General features: G+C 60.0%; 1 long non-coding RNA gene across 1 annotated transcript; it reads left to right on the top strand.

Moving 5' to 3' along the window:
• The first annotated feature begins 1,972 nt into the window (after nucleotides 1–1,972).
• Nucleotides 1,973–15,175, top strand: LOC110575198. The gene is made up of 3 exons (XR_006539898.1): nucleotides 1,973–2,031; nucleotides 2,263–2,360; nucleotides 14,916–15,175. It is a non-coding gene; the product is annotated as an uncharacterized LOC110575198 (long non-coding RNA).
• Nucleotides 15,176–18,269: the final 3,094 nt, after the last annotated feature.

The following is an 18,269-nucleotide window of genomic DNA, read 5'->3' as shown; positions in this document are numbered from 1 at the left end:
CTTTGAACCCAAGGTCTGCCTGCAAAGAGAAGCTGCTCCCAAATGGGGGCCTCTCCAGCTGGCCGTGCCAGCCCCTTGATGCCAGATAAATAGGTGTACTGTTTAGACTGTTTAGAACCCTCACTCTCTCTCATTGCTGCTGCCCTCCTAGCCTTGCCCCCATCAAAGGGCAAATAGAGGGTGCCCCCCAGAACCCTCTTCTTTTGCCCTTTGGGGGTTTCAGACTGTCCTAAAGCCGGTGCTTGGGAGGGGGAGAGGTGTAGGGAAGGTGGTGACAGGGAGTTGTAGTTGGAGAAATGTCACCACCTGCCTTTGTCACACTCTGGCCATCACCCTGCAGGGCTGAAGGAGGAGTCAGAAACAGGTGGCCCAAGAACAAAGGCACTTGAGAAGGAGCTTCAGACATGGGGCAAGACAGACAAAGTCAGCGAAACACGGCTAAGGAATGTCAGACACACAGATGAAATGGGAGACTAGCAGAGTACCAGTCAGGGCTGATGTTGGTAGCTACTGAGGACAGGACAGTGATCCTGCATTATTCTTCTCAGTGTCCCCTGTGAGCTCTACATATCTCAGTTAACATCTGTTGAATTAAAGTACCAAGGGAGGACACACAGATGCTGGGAGTGAAGGTCAGACAGAGACCTGGGAGTCACAACCTCCTGCCATGGCCCAGAGGTTAGGCAGTGGGCATTGGTTAGACAGTGGGGTAGGACCAGTGGGCTGTCCAGCTACTTCCCCCTTGGTAACCAGGCCCAGGCAGGGCACATTCCCATCTGTGGGGATAGGCCAGGCAGGGGGCCTGGAGCTAGGGGCTGGATAACAGATGTGACCTGAAGAGGAGGTAGGTGAAAGTGCTGAGCCCAGCCCCTTGGCCGCAGCGGGAACTCTGAACTGTTGAATCTTGCTTCCTGACACAACCAAAATGCTCAGTCGAATTCAGGAAGGGGGAGGGGTGCTATTTGTGGATTATCCAGGACTTCTGTGCCCTGGCCACCCTTGGACTTCTAGGAAAACTAGGAGTTGCAGGGGCTAAACCCAGTGGTCAGAGCTTGGGACGGGGGTCCCTGAATGAGGAGGAAGCGGTGGTGGGGCTTTGAGGTTTCTGGAGCAACCCTCGCGTCAAAAACGTCGTGCTTTACTCGATAAGAAACCTTTTCAGAAAGGGAGAACGTCCCCAGACTCAGAAAGCCGGTCTTCCCCTCTCTCTTCTTCATCTATCCTTTAATTGGGGCGCCCCAGAAAGTCGCAGGCCCTTTGGCTAATCCCTTGATTCCCTATTCGACTCATTCCATTCTCAGACCCCGCCCCTTCGCTCCCACCCGCAACCTCCGCTCAGGCCAGAGCCCCCAGCAGGGAACAAGGAACGAGAGAAACATCCCTAGTCCTTTGGGAGAACCGGCACCCTTGGTAAACGGAGGACGCGCCCCCCTCCCCCACGAGGAGCCCGCGCGCAGTGCCCGCGGGCTCCCGGCCGCGCCGTCGGGGCAGCCGGCTCGGCCCCGCCCGCCCCGCACGCCGAGCGGCCGGGGTGGGGACTACAAGTCCCGGCGTGCCGCGCGCGCGCTCCCCCCTGGGGTTCCGGATGGTGAGCGGCGAAGGTAAGGCGAGCTCGCAGAGGCAGCGGCGGCGGCGGCGGAGACGGAGAGAGGCAGGCAGGCAGGGCGAGGGCGAGAGACGGAGGGAGGGAGCGAGCGAGGCAGACCAGACAGACAGACAGGCGGGCGGGCGGGCAGAGCGAGCCACCCGCCAGGCTGCGCTCAGCCCCGCTCGCAGCGGAGAGAGCAGAAGGCAGGAGGAGGGAGGGGAGGAGGAGGGAGGGAGAGAGGGAATCCAGCTACCACCACCCAAAGCCAGCGTCTGCTTTCTGTCCTCATTTCCTTTTCCCACCCAGCTCGGAAAGCAGAGAAAGGCAGAGAGAGCGAGAGATAGAGACAGTCAGAGAGACAGACAGACAGCCGGAGAGCGGGAGGGAGGAGGGCGGAGGAGGAGGAGCAGGAGGAGGACTACGCGGGGCGCGTTCCCTCCCAGGTTTGCAATGGGGGGGTGGGGGCGGGGGTGTCCAGGGCTGTGAGAGTGTGTGCGCGGCGGGGGGAGCGAGGGGGGCGCAGAGAGCGAAGGAGTGATCAAGGTGGGGGGGGCGCCGCGGGAGCGGGGGGCCGTGTCCAGCGGAGTTAGCGGCGGAGAATGTGAGCCGAGACGCGAGCCATGCTGTCAGCAACGGCGGGCGGCTCAGGGCTCCTCCACGACTCCTCTCCCCAGCAGCCGGGCGCCCGCGTCGCTGCCGCCGCCGGAAGACTGACGCCCCCCAAAGCCCCTCGCCTGGCTCGGACCCACGGAGCCGGCAGCCCAGCACTCCGGTGAGTGGCGCCTCCTCCCGAGCCCTAGACCCCGCTGGGGGCCGGGCGGCCCGGGTCTTTTTGGCAGGGCCCCGGGGGGGGGGGCCCGCGCCCCCTCCGCGCGCCCCGGTCCGGTCCGCGGGACCCGGTGGCTGCGGTGCCCGCGGTGCGATCGGTCTTTGTTTCCACCGGGGCCCGCGGCTCGGCTGGGCTCGGCTCGAAGCCTGGCAGGCAGCGCCGGGAAGGGGGAGGGGGAGGTGGACGAGAAGGGGGGGCGGGGAGGGGGGGTTCTCGGGTTTCCTGGCCGCCCCGCAGCTCCCCCGGCTCGGGGGCGAGGTGCGCGCCCAGCGCTGCCGCGCGCCCCCTCCTCCTTCCTCCTCCCTCGGTCTTTGGATTTAAAACTGCAATTTGCTCTCCAGCTTGCTGAGAATGTGGGGGGGGGGAGAACGAAGGGGGGACCGTGGGAGCGGAGAACAAGGCTGGATTTTAGGAACGGCGCTGGGAAAGGGGGAGACTGCGGAGGGAGGAGCCCCTCCCCTCCAACCCCCAAATCCCAAGGTTCCGCTGGTGCTCTGGGAGTTGAGGGGCGGGGACCTAATGACCCGGAGGGGGTGTGGGGCGGAGGAGGGATTTGGGGGTGGCCAGGGCCGGAGGGGTTGGGCCGCGTGCCCGGTTACCTGGCGAACAAAGTCGGCTCACTTTTGCATAAATAAATAAATAATCGCCTATCAATGCGTTTCCTCTGGGGCTCTGATTGAATCGGGTCCCCTCTTCCCCAGGGGGTGGGGTGCTGAGTGACAGCTGTCAGCCCCCTGGGCCGGGAGCTGGGGGTGAATTGCTGAATCCCTGTGCCTTTTGGCTAAGGGCGCCTTCTCCTGCTGGGTCCTGGTCCCCGGGCAGAGCCAGAGGGGCAGGGGGCTGGCTCTGAGTCTAGGAAATAACCTTGTTTCCTGTTCTACAGGAAAAGGGACAGCGACCCAGAGTTTGGGGGCTGGGGATGAGGACTAATGGGAGCTGGAGGGGTTCCCTAGCAGCCTGACCCCCCCAGCCTCCTGCCAGGCGAAGGGGCCAGCTGAGGGAGGAAGGATGTGGGCCTTGCTGGCCGCAGGCGGGAGCTGGGGCTGTCCCTGAGGCGGGCAGCGGGCACAGAGCGGGAGGAGGGAGAGAGAGAGAAGCGGGGGCGGGAATTCTCTACCGCAGACCCTGGGGGCCAGGGCCAGATGTGGAGGGGTGGGGAGTCCCCCCTCCCTCCTAGCTTGGGGGCCCTGGGGCCGGGCTGGGAGGGGCTGAGCCTGGTGCCCTCGGTTCTGCACCAGTGCCTGACTGGCAGGGCCAGCTGAATTTGGGCCCAGGCGTCACCCTGGGAGGCAGGGCCAGGCTGCACCAGCCTGGTCCCTGAGCACAAGGAGGGACCCTTGGGGGGCCTGTGCCTGTCTGGCTGGGCAGGCGTTTCCCGCCGGACCAGTTGGTGTCAGGCGGGACTTGGCCCCAGCTCCCTGGGCAGAGCTCAGGGTGTGAGGACAAGCTTTGCCTCCGGGTCAGGGTGGCCACATTTTGTCCGCTGCTGCTGCTGGCGGGGCGGGGGCATGTGCCCGGGCCTGGGCAGAGTCCTGCCAGGAGTATTTGGGGTGTTTCTATTGTTGGCTTGTTCCTGTTCTGTGTGGCCCCGTGTGTGTGTGTGTGTGTGTGTGTGCATGTGTGTGTGTGCCCTGGCTTGGGGGGGGGGCAGGCTGGGTTGTGGTGGTGAGCTGTGGGGGGACCCCCCAGGTGGCATGTGCATGCCGCTTGCCATCTCCCTCCTTGGAGCAGATGTATATTTATTTTTATAGCAATGGAAAATCAAACTGGATAGTAAGTTGAATTCATTTTTTTTTCTCCTGCTGTGTCAATAGTTGGAATAACCCCCAGAGACTGGTGAACTTCTTGCCCCAGAGCTCCCTCCCTTCAGAGGTTGCACAGATCAGTGAGGGTCTGAGCTTAGGGGGACCAGTGGGCACCAGTCCAGACCAGTGACTCTTGTCCCTCTTGGTCTGGCACTGGGGCAGGTGCCTGGGTGGGCAGGTATTATCCCCTCCCCACACATCCCCCCTAGGCCCCGGGGTGTTGTCTGGCCTCAGCCACCTCCTTGGTCCGTTCCTAAGCTGTGCCCAAGCCCTCGGGGACGTTCTCCTGGTGGGCTCCCTCCTCCTGCCTGGGCTCCCGGCCCACGTGCTGATATTTATTTTCTGTAGTAAAATCCATTTTTAATGCCGTTACTTTTGAAATAATATAGAGAGAAACAAATGTGATGTGTTTAAGTTGCCCTCTGTGAGTTTTTAATGTGATCTATGGCTGAGGTAGTGATGGAAGGAGCTGTTGGGCTTGGAGAAATTTGGTGTCATAAAGAAAAAGAGCTTGCTGTTTATTACGGTTGCTGGGCTGGGGGGTCTGGAACAGGGTCGGGGGGCAGGGAGCCCCAGCACCCCCAGATGCTGTGGATGGACAGTGTAGCTTCTCAGTTTGGGGGTATGCGCGTTCCAGGGTTATTTCACATTGCTTCCCAGACCTTGACCAGGACTTTGGTGAGGGGGCTTGAGAGCTGGGGGGCTCTGTTAACCCCATTCCACCTGCTTAGGTCTTGGCAGGGAAGCTGCTGGACCCCCTGTTGAGCTAAGTGGAGGTATACTGTTGGGAGGTTGGACTTGGACCCTACTGGAGATTAAGGGATGGGATCTCCACCTGAGGTTGCGGCTATGCTCCAGGCTTGAGGGGCCAAGTGTCCCTGGCTGGAAACTGGGGCGGGGGGGGGCGTCTGCTGCTCTGGACAGGCAGAACCCTAGAGGGGCATTGCTGGTTCTCAGATCAGTCTGGAGCATTGACTTTGAGCCACTCCCTCTACTTGCTTCTGTTTCCCATTGGCTAGGGGCTTTCTCCAGGCTAACCTGATCTCCCTCATTTCCCTTCAAACCCCCTATGTCCCACCCCAAGGCCAACTTTTTTTGTTTGTTTGTTTGTTTGTGGAATACAGAGCTCTGTGTCTCATGCCAGTCACCCACGACCAGGGGGTGCCATGCCATGCCTTCATACCAGATGCCCAGACACTTCTGGTCTGGCTGAGTGAGGTCAAGCAGACTCACTATTATGGGATGGAGCCCAGCTCTGTCTCTGGGTCCCCTGGGTCTCTTGGGACAGCTCAGAAGAGAGGGGAAGCCGGGATGGGGAATGCAGGAGGGAGCAAGGATAACACTGTTGCTAATGCCAGCAGATGGGCCCCCCCCAGGGAGAGAGCTAGGGGACTGAGGCGAGTGGAGGCGAGGGGAGAGAGACCCAGACAGCCACGTGCCAGGTGGAGAGAGGGAAAGATGGTGGCAGAAGCCAGGGATGAGGGAGTGAGAAAGCAAACAGTCAAGGGGAAGAGCCAGGATCACAGCCCCTGGAGGTGGGGCCCAGGGGACCAAGAAGGCCTAGGCATGTGCCATTCCCTACCGCACAGCCCGGAATGAGCAGGCATTGTTTTTGGAGGAGGGACAAGGAAATGTCTCTGGCAAGAGGGAGGACAGGTGGAATAGAGAGGGAAAGACTCCCACAGGAGGAGGGAGAATGGGGAGACGGGTGTGCCGGGGGTCATTTGACTAATGGTCCTGCCCCAGGGCAGCATCTCCCTCTGCCTTCTCCAGATGTCTGGGAACAGAGCAGAGTCTCCTCCGGACTTGGGGCCAGGGCCTGAGGCAGGAACAGTGCCCCACAGGTTCCTTGTGCTCCATGCCAAGGGGCACCTGGGATTTTAAAGGCGGGGAACGTTAGGGTCCAAGAGATGCCAGGGGCATCATCCAGTTGGACCCCCTCACCCATCGTTTGACAGGAGTAAACCAAGTCTAGAGAAGGGAGCCATTTGCCCAGGGTCACAGATACTTGGCCATGCCAGGCCTGGGACCCAGGTTCCTCGCACTCAAGCAGTCTGTAGTTAGAGAATAAGGACAGCTTCAGGGGGCCTTCTGGGTGCAGAGGGGGGCCGGAGCCCCAGAGAGAGGAGCAGGCAGGCACCCTTGTGGCCAGAGCCCCCCCCCAACCCAGGGGAGGGGGAGGCGCCGCTGGCGGGAGAGAGAGGGAGGGAGTGGGGAGAGGAGGGGAAACAGTGAGTCAGGCTTCCAAGAGCTGAGGATGAGAGAGCCAGGGCTGGGAGGGAGAGGGTAGGGAGGACTGCTCAGAAGCTCAGAGAGGGAGGGGGCCCAGCCGGGGGCAAGGAGAGCTCTAGAGGGAGGGAGCCAGCCTCTGGCCCTGGCCCAGCAGTCGGGCTGTGCGGAGGGAGCAGCCAATATGGACTTTGCTCTTGGTAGGTCAGCGTCCCTTTCTTTCTCTGTGATTGCACGCCAGGGTCTCAGGAGGAATAACTGTGCCCTCCCATCCCTTCCTCAGTTTCCCCATCTGTTGTGGGACTGTGGGATTTGGACTGTTCTTGGAGAGGGAATAGGGGGCACAGAGCAGACTGGGAGGGTACTGAGGGATGTCACCTCTAGCTGCTGGTTGGGTGCTGGAGGTACTCTTGGAGCCTGCCACCAGTGCAGGGTAGGGCGCATGTCTCTGGGGTAGGCTCCTTCTTGAGTCCTCTGAGTTGCCGGGTGGGAGAGTGGGGGTGGCAGGCCATGAACTCTAGGGTACACTCTGCGCGCGTATGTGTGTGTGCGTGTGTATGTGAGAGAGAATAACGTGCTGGTCTGGCAATGCTGGGTGGGCTACCTGGGGCCTCTCAGGATGGCGAGTGCCTAGACAGGATCAAGGTCCCCACATGTCCAGAACCAACCTCCACTTGGGGGGGAGATACTCCTATATCCCCCCTATATCCCTATGGGTCAGAGGCTCTGGAGAAGCTGGGAGGCGGGAATGGCCCCTGTGGGAGCTCCATATGCCTAGAGCTGGAACCAGAACTAGAGCCATCCCCAGGGACTGCCTGGAAGGGAGGAGAGAAGGACCCCCCCTCCCACCCAGCTGACAAGAAACCAGGAGCTCTTAGCCCCTCCTCCCAAGGCCTGGCACCCCTCCCCCAGCCCCTCCCTCCTGGATCCCAGCATCTCTGCCATTGGCTAGGGGATAAGGAAGGTGGGCACTGAAGATCCGTCTCCTGCAGGGCCTAGCTTTGGGGGGGAGGGGGCACTGGTGAAGTGAGGCCCCCGGCCTCCCCCCTTACCTACACATGCACAAACTCAGCTTCAGCGAGGCCCTGCTTTCTCTCCTCTTTCTGCTCTGGGGTCCTTGGCCTGGGAGCCCAGAGGAGGGGCTGCTTCTGCAGCTGGCTGGTCCCGAACTCCCAGCTCAGCCCAGCTGCTACCGAAGCTTCCAGAAGCTGCAGCTCTGCATCCCCTCCCCACCTCCCTGAGCCAGGAGAGGCCTTTGCTGACCTGGGGGAGGGTACCTTGGGGAGTGAGTGGGCACCCTTAGAAGGACTAACACAGACAACCAGACAGATGGGTGGTGGAACAGATGGACAGAGACACCCACGCACAGGCAGACGGAGAGAGACGGACAGATGGACCAGGACAGGGAGAGACGGACAGACAGAGGTGCTGGCAGAGAGAGGAGGAGTCAGAAAAATGGAAGGGCCTGGGGAGAGAGAAACAGACAGAGAGACTGAGACATGGAGACACGGAGATCCCAGAGGGGAGACAAGGTGACTGAGATAGGAGGAGGAGAGACTCGGGGAGAGGGTGAGAGACAGGAAGAGATAAAGAAAGGGGAAACCCAGACAGAGAAAGAGAGAGAGGAGAGGCGGAGAGGCTTGAGGCTACAGACCACAAACAGGGATTTGATGAGAATCTGGAAGGTGTTTTCTCCTGCTTCCCTCCCCAAACCCCTGGGCCAGCCAAGTCTCCATTCCTTCCACCCCCGGCTCAGTTTCCAGCTGCTAAAGAGGTCAGAGAGAAAGAGAGAGAACAAGAGAGGGAGAAGCACGCAGAGACCCCTCCTCCCTGCTCTTTTTGTTGCAGAGGGAGTTACTAGAGCAGTTTTCCCAGCCCTGACCCCTACTCCAAGATGGACATATCTCTTGTGTCAGAAAATATCACACTCACCACTCACTGGGTGTCTCCTTGTGTAAATGCACTCCCGTATTCATACCTGTCCGCACAGGCCTTCACGCACACATACACACTTTATGACGTGAGTCTCCACCCTTACACTCATCCCACATCTCACAAGTGTAACTGGGGAACGCATACCTATGCTTCCTTATCCCTAAAGGCGGTGACACACATGCCTCGTCATGGGGTCTCAGGACCTGCTGACACACATGCACACACAATCACACGTTCACACATACAGTGGCAGTCACACCAGAGCAGAGGGAGGGCTCTTTCTGGAGGTGAAGATCAGTGTTCCCAGGTGTCTGGGTAGGGGTGGTATGTCCTCCTGCTCCTTCCCAGCTGGTGGGGGCCCTGTCAGCCAGTGGGAACCTTCCTAGGGAGCTGGCGGGTGGGTTGAGTGATGTGGAAGAGCCATTTGAGAGTTGGTGAGGGTGAGCGTGTGCACCTACAGACACGTGCACGCACATACAGGTGCAACGTGGCGAGTGTCTGTTACGGCGTGCGTGAGAAAGAGATGATTGCGTGTGAGGTGGGGTGTGGGTGTGACAGGGAGAGCCAAGGTGCGTGGAGTGTGTGGGCGTACGTGTGCTAGCTCCTGGCCGGGCATGTACCTGCGGACGGGTGTGTATGTTGCAGGTGTAGTGGGTGTATGTACACCGGGGTACGGGGCCCTGGCGGTGAGCTGTGTGTGTGTGTGTGTGTGTGTGTGTGTGTGTGTGTGTGTGAGGGTGCAGTGTTATGCAGATGTGAAGGTGGGGGGGTTGTGTGTGGGTGTAGGCAGTGTGCGTGTGTGAGGGGTGGTAGCTCCTGGGTGAGGCTGTGAGCTCGCAGCCAGGGTTGGAGGGTTGTTTTCCAAGGCCAGGACGCTGCTTGAACAGAGGCCATCAGCATGAACACATGCGAAGGGGCTCGGAGGCTCACAGTTGGGCACTGACCCACACAGACGCACAAGGACAGACATACCCGCCCCTGTCCTCCCTCTTCCTCTCTCCTGGCGTCAGTGGTTTTCAAAGGAGCCTCCATGAGGACTGTTTGCTGTGCAGTTCCCCCCACCCCCCAGCCTGTGCTTCTTCAAACACAGTGATGCCCTCCAGGCAGCTTTGTGGAGGCTCCTGCCTCAACCATCTGAAGGCAGATGGGTGGGTTGAGATCCGCTGCTGCCCCCCAGGGAGCGAGGAGGCGGCTCTGCCCCTCTGGCCTGGGCACGGGCTGAGACAGATGGATGAACCCCCCCTCCCTATTCTCCACACCCCTGCACAGGGTCTGGGGGTGGGCAGGCACCCCCCCCAGAAGAGGGGTTCTAGCAGGCAGCCCCTGAGCAAAGGCTAGGACTCTGTGCATCATCTCCAGGGGCACCTACCCTCACCCTGAGCCCCATCACGTGTCCGAGCACAGGGACGCAAGTGTGGCCCCTAACACCTGAATATACAGCTGCTCCGCCTATACTCACAGCTCCAACACCCCAAACACACAACTGCTCCATCTACAAACACACAGCCCCAACACTTCCCCATACGTCCGCCCTTCTGACACCCAACTGCCCCATATACACACATAGCCCCAGCGTGCCCGCAAACACACAACCACCATACACCTTCCCACCCAGACACATAGTTACAGCCCTGGTAACGAACCCAAACCCAGATTTTATGATCCCCAGCATACACCCAACACACACACACACACACACACACATACATATCAACTCCCTCTTCAACCCAGCACCTCCATGGACACACCCAGGACCCTAGGGCAGCCCTAATACCTTCCACATACTCAAGCTCTCAGAGCACCAACACCTCACCGGACACACACATAGACTCTGCCTACAGCCCCAGCGTTTCCCCCAGCTGCAGCCCAGCACACCAACCCCAAACACACCAACCCCTACACCTTTCCAGACACACAGCCTCCCCCCCATCACACATAAGCACACTGCCCACTCAACACCTGCTCAAACAAGAAGACCCTCTTCAGCCCCACCACTTACCTCGAACACAGACATAGCTTCAGTTCTGGTATACTTCTAAACAGATAACGTCCCCCCAGCTTCTCATACTTTCCCAGGTGTGTGCATGCACGCACACCTGCACACACATGCACACTCCCCCATAGACCCAGCACTTCAACAGGCTGTCCTCTGTATGTCCCCAGCATGCCCCAGCTCCAGTCCTTTCCTTGGCCATCTAAGGGCCCAGGGACAGCCCCACACCTCACCAAGCACACACAGCCAGCCTCAGTGACAACCCTGTGCCCCTTCACCCCTCAGGAGCTCACAGGCAGCTCTGCCCTGCCCCCCTGGGCCCCCTGCCTCACCCTGCCACATACCCCAGCTCAGTTCCTCTGCAGCTCTCATTCCCAGCCCCACACCTGCCAGCACACCTCCCCCCACAGCACTCTCCGTCGCAGCTCCCCCCCACCTCTTCTCGGGGTCCCCCTCCCCCAGACACCCTCCCAGCCAGCCTCAGCCAGCCTTGCACACACACTTGCTCACTCTTATGTGCTCCCTCTCCTTCCCTGCTGTCCAGTCCTCCCCCACTTCCCAGAGCCTCCTCTGCCTGGGGAGGCGTCTCCGCCCCCTTCGCTGCCCCAGGCCTTTCATTCCTGGACAGTGAGACTGTACATCTGGTTCAAAGCTGCCCCACCCAAGACCCTGTGCTCTGGGCACCCTGGCCTGGGCTTTGGGGGTTTGGGGCCTCTTTGGGGGCTCTTGGCACCTGGTCGCCCTGGTCTCTCAGCCAAGAACTCTGAGTACCCAGCCCTGCCCTGGCATGTATGTTGAGGGGGGTGGGGGGCTTTACCCCCAGCCTGCACATTCTCAGGTGCTTGCCAACCTGCCTCCCCCACCCTTGGCTTACCTGAGAGGGGCATTGGGTCTGGGGCTTCAGGGAGAGAGATGGGTGAGGTGTTGGCTTGACATGCTCCCCACTACCCCCCCTTCTGGGCTTCGGGGCTTGGTCTCCCTGGGAGTCAGTTCCGACAGTGAAGGTTACTTTACTAGATGCATGATTTTAAACGGAATCTCCACCATCTGTTCCACCCCCTAATTACAGATGCACAGAATCCGCCTCAGAGGGCAGCATGAGGGGAGTGATTTAGAGGCTGAGCTGCTTCTGCCTGCATTAGGGCTGGGGAGATTGGGGGGGGGGGGCTCTGGGTATTGCTCACAGCCCCCCACATCCTATCTCTTTCCCAGAGGCCCCTCATGCCTCTTCTTGCTGGGGAAAGGCTCAAAGAAAGTTTCCCCCTATCCCCAAGACCTGAAAGAGGAAGCAACTGCAATACTGAGGGAGGGGTCCCCAACACACTGCCTGCATCCCAAGCCCCAGGTCCTGGGATGCTGGCTCCATTAGAGCCTTAAAAAATTCAGTGGATCGATCTCCTGCCTGCTTCTTTGCCCTGGGGAGCCACAGACTCTGGCCTGGCCCAGCTGTCTGCCCACCCCAGGGGTAGCAGGGATTGGTGAGGCAGAGCGGGGGTCAGAGCGGAGGTGGGGGCATCTGGGTTCTGGCAGCAGAGGACATGGACAAGCATGCCAGGACCCATCAGGTGTGTTCACACATGTGTGCCCATCCGCCTTGGCGCTGCTGGCACGCCTGACCCCAGCTTGAGCCGTGCTCTGTGGGGCTAGACCAGCACTGGGGGCCGGAGGGGATGGGCCGGGGCCTGGGCCTCAGGGTTCCAAGGGTCGTCGGGCTACATACGCTGTGAGGACTGGTCCACCTTTGCCCGTAGGTGCCAGGGACCTGGCCCCCAGCCTGCTTGGTGGTGGCAGTGGCGGGCACACTGCGGTAGACGCTGGAGCATTCACTGCAGGGAGAAAGGGAGCGAGGTTGGGCTGGAGGAATTTTAAAGATTGCTGCAGGCAGGAGGGTCTCTGGAACCCCGTGGAGCGGGCAGTCATGCAGAAGTAATCCTATCGCCGCCTGCCTGGAGGAGTGGAGGGGAGAGGGGGCAGGGAGGGGAAGGATGGAGCCCCTGCCCCAGCCAGCTGTGGAGGGCGCCAAGGACCCCAGGGGCCTTCCCTGAGGAGGCACCTTGTCTTCTCCATGCCACTGTGGCATGTGCCCCCTGGAGGCACAGCGCCACAGCTGGTGCTCAGCTCCAAGCTCTGGGTATTATAAATAATGCAGCTCAGAGGTGGGGGCCAGCGCAGCCCCCGGTCACCTTGGGTCGCCCAGTGTGGCGTCTGCAGCTGGCAGTCCTGTGGCAGAGCCCCTCTCCCTTCCAGCCTGCTCCTCCTCTTTTGCTGTGTGAGCTTGGGCCAGAGGCCCAGCCTCTCTGGGCCAGGACCGGGGCAGAGGAGTGTGGAAGAACCCAGAAAGGCCTGTCCTTTTGTCCCACCCCCTGGCCCTCACAGGTTAGCTGGTAGCTGGCTCAGCCAATCCAGGCCGGGGAGGGCTGGCCCGCTCTATCGGGGCCTCACCCATTCTGGCTCCTCCATTTTGCAGATGGAGTCACCGAGTCCAGAGAGGGAAGGATGGCCAAGGCCAGCCAGCTGATGAACCCCTCCTTCCTGCCCCATTCTGCTGTCACTCAGGCTCTTCTCAGCCTCAGCTCAGCTAAGAGCAGGGCCTGGGGGGGAGGGGGGAGGGTGGGCGGGGGATGTTTGGGAAAGTGGTTGCGGCTGAGAGGTTGCCATGGCGATGCTGCAGGATGCCGAGCTGAAGTGGGGGTCCTACAGGGTCTCTGGGGCCCCCAGCTCCACACCCCTGTGGTCTTTTCCTCCCCATCTCCTGTCCCCCACCCAGATGCCTGTCAGGCGGCTTCGGTGACAGGCCGGATGGGTGACAGGTGGTGCAGGTGATGGGCTGGGTGGGTGATGAGCTGGGTGGGTGACAGGTGGTGCGGGTGCGAGGCAGGCAGGTGACAAGCTGGGTGGTGACGGGCCCTGCTGATGACAGGCAGGGGGTGTGGTTGGCGAGGATGCCGTCTCCTGGCCGGTGGCCTGTTGCAGCCCCCCACCCTCATGCGTGTGCACACACATAGACTCTGGGCACAGAGCTTGGGGCTAAGATACTAATGAGGTTTATTACGTGTGGAGGGGCAGGTGCCCAAGCTCACTAATGAGAGGCCTTTAACAAATAGGGGAGACAGCTGGGGGCTTCGAGGAATTTGGCTGGCCCTCCTGAGCTGAGGCCCTGGGGGTCCCAGTCTGGCTGGAGGATGGCTCATTCTCCAGCCAGGTTGGGACCCCTCCTCCCCTCCCCCGAGGCTGCTTGGGTTTATGTTAGTGCTACCACGATCCTGATAGTTACCATCATTCAAGCATTTGATCCGCTGCACCAAACGCTTACGTGCATTTTCTCATTTCAACTCAACCAGTTACTGGAGGGAGGCCCTATTACCCATTCTACAGATGCAGAAACTGAGGCTGAGAGAAGGCAAGGGACTTAACGTGGTTTCTGGTGCAGCTGGAATTTTAATTCAGGTCTTTCTGTCCCCAGAGAACATGCCCTTAACCACCCTACCAGTAAAACTCAGGTCTTGGTCCAGACTCAGACCCTCTTTTAGGGCCTCAGTTTTGCTCTTTTGGAAAATGGATGTGTAGTGGAGGGGTAATCACCATAAGCTCATCAGCTCTGACTTGGGTGGCTTCGGGGACTCCCCCAGGTAGCTGCCCCAGTCTCACCCCATGTGGCCCAGATTCTGGACTGGAGAGAGGGCAGGGCTAAGCGGTGAGGGAGCTGAGCTGAAGAGGGGACACCTGGGATGTGTGAGCCACTTCCTGCGTCATGCGGTGGGGAGGCTGAGGCCTGGAGAGGAGCAGCAACCGCCCAAGGTCACACACCCTGTGAGCTGGAGGGCCCCCGTGGGATCCTAGGTCTCCTGGCCTCTTGAAAGGGCGGGGCTGGGTGTGGTGCCTTGGCTGGGAGGCTGCCTCCTCCTGGGCCCCACCCACCAGCCTTAGCTTCCTCCCTGGAGTTTGTGAGCCCCCAGCTCCTAGGAGGGTGTAGGGGGCTGTTGGCGGCCTCTTTAGGGCCATGCCCCCTCCCCATCAATCTGGGTCCCTAGTGTCAGTTGAGCCCCTCCCTTTGGAACCCATTGGGGTGGAAACTCCCTGGCAACAGCTGATGGATGGGTTAGGGCCCTGACATTGGCCTGGGGCCACAGTATGACCCTGGAGGGACCAGGCTGGGGCTGGGGGCTTGGAGGGGAATTTAAGAGAGAAGAATTAGGCTCATAAATCTTGGAGCAACTCAGTTCTCCTCCTCCTCGACCTTAATCTCTTACCAAACCTGCTCTCCAGCTGTACATCCAAGGCTGGGGGTTGGGGGATTCCACCTTCCCATTCCTTTTACCCTCCAACTGATGCTCAGCCCCTCCTGAAACCATACCCCCAGTAGGGAAGAAAGAGTTGCAGCCAACCCTGCTGTTGGGTAGGATTAAGACCTTGTGTGTCCATACTGATGGATTTGGCCCCTGATTCATAGTGGCAGGTAGGGCAGAGGGCTTCAGTGCCTCAGTTTCCCCAGACTTGAGTTTGAAGTCCTCTCTTGGTGCCTGTCCACTCAATCAGGAAGGAGCATTAAGACCGAGAGGGATTTTGCAGCTGCAGGACACATGGCCCTGTCCTCAGAAGCCCCAGTCTGAGATGAGAAGCACAACCCTGGCCTTGGGAGCCCTCAAACCCAGAGGTGAGGTCTAGAACCCAGGCTGGGCGTGTGCTGAGGTTCAGGTGGGGAGTGGGTGGTGCTGGGTGGCTGTCCTGTGACGGCCTTCTGAAGCAAAGGCTGTGGCGAGGGGGAGGCCAGAGGATGGGGAGTGGTTTGCCTAGGGGCTTGGAGAGCCATCTTTGGTTGGTGGGGGAGCCTGGAAGTGTCTGGCTTTCCCACAGCCTTGGGCAGCAATAAACTGGAGTTCTGGGGGCCCTCCTGGCTCCCCAGGGAACCCACTGCTGCCTGGCCCTGGGGACCCAGGCGTCCTGGCGGGTGAGGGCGGGTCTCCAGCAGGCGCCCTGCCAAACCCCGCAGCCTGCTCACCAGGAATCTTGTTGCTGAGAGATGGAAAATCCCGGCCGGGCCTGCAGCTCATCCCTCCCCTCCGGGAGGAGGAGGGGCCCAAAGATTCCTTCCTGCATTTCCCCCCTCCCATTTGGGGCAGGGCTCTCCTTGGTAGTGGGTGGGGCTGGGGGGCCCAGGACAGGCCTCTAAGGCTCTCAGTCACATGTCCTGGAGTCCAGCCCAGCCCAGCCCAGCCCAGCCCAGCCCGCAGTGGGCACCAGGGCACTCTGGAGGCAGAATGGGCCTGGTGTGGCTGAGGAGAGGTGGGGGTGGGGTGCTGAAGCCAGAGGGGGCCTGGGTGGGGGCTGAGCCTGGCCCTGGCCCCACTGGCTCCCCCAGGGCGGAGGGTGAAGAGTTGGTTCTCTCCTTGGACAGGAAGACGAATGATCCCATTATGGGAGCGTGATTTTATTCCACGTGTCATGGAGTCTGAGATTAACTTGCTCACCAGTCTGTGACAAACCCCTCACACCCAACACACACACACACACACACACACACATGCACGGAGACACACATATCCTTGGTCTCACGAACGCACATCCCACAGGCACAGATAAACATTTCCACGATACAACACACAGCAGAGTCTCACATACAGAGACACAAGAAAACACACACACTTAGATCTAGACCCACAGCCTCAAAAGCACAACACTCCACACCAAGGCCACACAGACCCACGGCGACAAAAAGGCAGTCCTGGGGGATGCTTGCAGCCCTACTTCGACAGGCACAGAGGAAGGACGCACAGTGCCCCGTAGACACAGATAAACTTAGACACACAGGAACCCAGACACAGTCACGCGGCCAGGCATAGACCACCAGCCGCACACGCGGAGACAAAGACAGGCAGGGACACACGGCCGGCGGTGCGCACACAAGCACAGATGTGCACCCCCGGCCACAGACAAAGACAGATAAATGCCCAGAGGTTTTGCTGTGGACAGATGTAGGGAGCACGCACATCTGGGCCTCCTCAACCTCCTTGCCCGGGGACATGGTAATCTGGCGCCTGGGGCTCCGGGGGGGGGGGGGGGGGGGGGATCTCTGAGGAATCTCTCGGTCGGAGCCCCCCACCCTGGGCCCGGGGCCAGCCCCCACCTCTGGCACAGGGCCCGTGGCCGCGGCCGTGGCAGCCACACCCTCAGTAGAGCCGCGCCATCTCTTACCCTGCCCGCCCGTTGGACACACACAGGCACGCCGTCTCCCCCTGCCCAGGCTTACAGCACCCCCCCCCCCACCCGTGCAGAGTTTCTCACTCGCACCCCCCCCTCAGGTGTCCCCTTCTTGCTTGTTGGCTTTCTCCGGCACCCCGCGCCCTCCAGCCCGAGCACACATGCACGAGCTCGAGCACCTACACCCACAACCTTCATGACACACACCGCCACCTTTTCTCCCACAGAGCCACCAACACGGCACAGAGGCTCCCCTTCCCCCGCACCCTCGCCCTCTCACACGGACCCCCACAAGCGCCCATGCGTGCACTCCTTTGCATCCTCACCTCCTCTCGCACAGACTCATTCACAAACGTGACACACACACACTCCCCGACACACACCCTCACCACCTTCTCACATGCGAGCGTGCGCGCACACACTTTCAGAGCCTCCCTCACACCGTCGCTCTCCTTCCTCCGTCTCTCACAAACACTCCCTCTGCCAAGACTGTGGCTCTGCTGCAGAGCAGCCCCTGACAGTGTTTGTCACTGTTCCCCACTATGGCCTTGGCCTTCCTGGCCTCCGTCCCTTCCCCTCCACCTCCAGCCCTGGACACTGCGGCCTTGTATTCTTCTGTCATTGCCCGGTTTAGCCAACAATTGCACACGGAGCATTCAGTCAGCAGTGCTGATTGAGCCCTGATTATCGGTTAAGCGTTGGGGGCACTGGTGACAGAGGTCCTTCCCTCATAGAGCTCTCAGTTTTGTGACCAGTTTGTTTGTTGCTGATCTCACCTGATGAAATTTTAAGGTAACCCTTGATCTTGTACGTTGAGGGATGTGTAGGAACTCACAGGAGGAGAAAGAGAGGGGAGGTGTTCCAGACAGAGGGAACAGCGTATGCAAAGCCTGGAAGTAAATCAAGGTATGGTATGGCAGGAACACGGGGCGGTGTTGAGCCTAGAGGAGAAGCAGCATAGAGGCCAGATGTCCCAGACTTTATTTTTTTATTTTTTTTATTTTTTTTAAAGATTTTTATTTATTTATTTGAGAGAGAGAGAATGAGAGAGAGAGCACATGAGAGGGGGAGGGTCAGAGGGAGAAGCAGACCCCCCGCCGAGCAGGGAGCCCGATGTGGGACTCGATCCCGGGACTCCAGGATCATGACCTGAGCCGAAGGCAGCCGCTCAACCAACTGAGCCACCCAGGCGCCCCCAGATGTCCCAGACTTTAGATGCCTTGCTCACAGGTTTGGATTTTGTCTAGTGGGCCACAAGGACTCATGGGAAGTCTTTAGGGACAAGACAGGTGGGGAGAGACTAGAGGCAGGGAGGCTAGTTGGGAGGCTTGAGGAGTCCAGATGGGAGATGATGGTGGTCTGATCTAGAAAAGGCAAGTGGGATGGAAGAGTAGACTCATTGAGGAGCAAGGACCGGTGACATCCCAGTTCTAGAGCTGTGACCTCAGGAAGGTCCCGCAACCTCTAAGCTGGGCCCATCAGGTGAGGATGGGGCAGTACAGGAGCCGGGCTGGTAGAAAATGCCCAGTCAGTGATAGCCACTGTTGTCCGTAGCAGTAGGGCGTGGGGGACACCGAATGAGGAGGCGATTTCGTGAGCACCTACTGCGTGCTAGTACCTAGTACTGTGCCAGGGGCTGGGGCCCAGAGGTGAGGTGGCCTGCAGCTCTGGGTAGTTCACACACCTGATAAC

The sequence above is a fragment of the Neomonachus schauinslandi genome, chromosome 4 (assembly GCF_002201575.2).
Source record: "Neomonachus schauinslandi chromosome 4, ASM220157v2, whole genome shotgun sequence".
NCBI lineage: Eukaryota > Metazoa > Chordata > Mammalia > Carnivora > Phocidae > Neomonachus > Neomonachus schauinslandi.
This window is presented reverse-complemented; position numbering and strand designations above follow the sequence as displayed.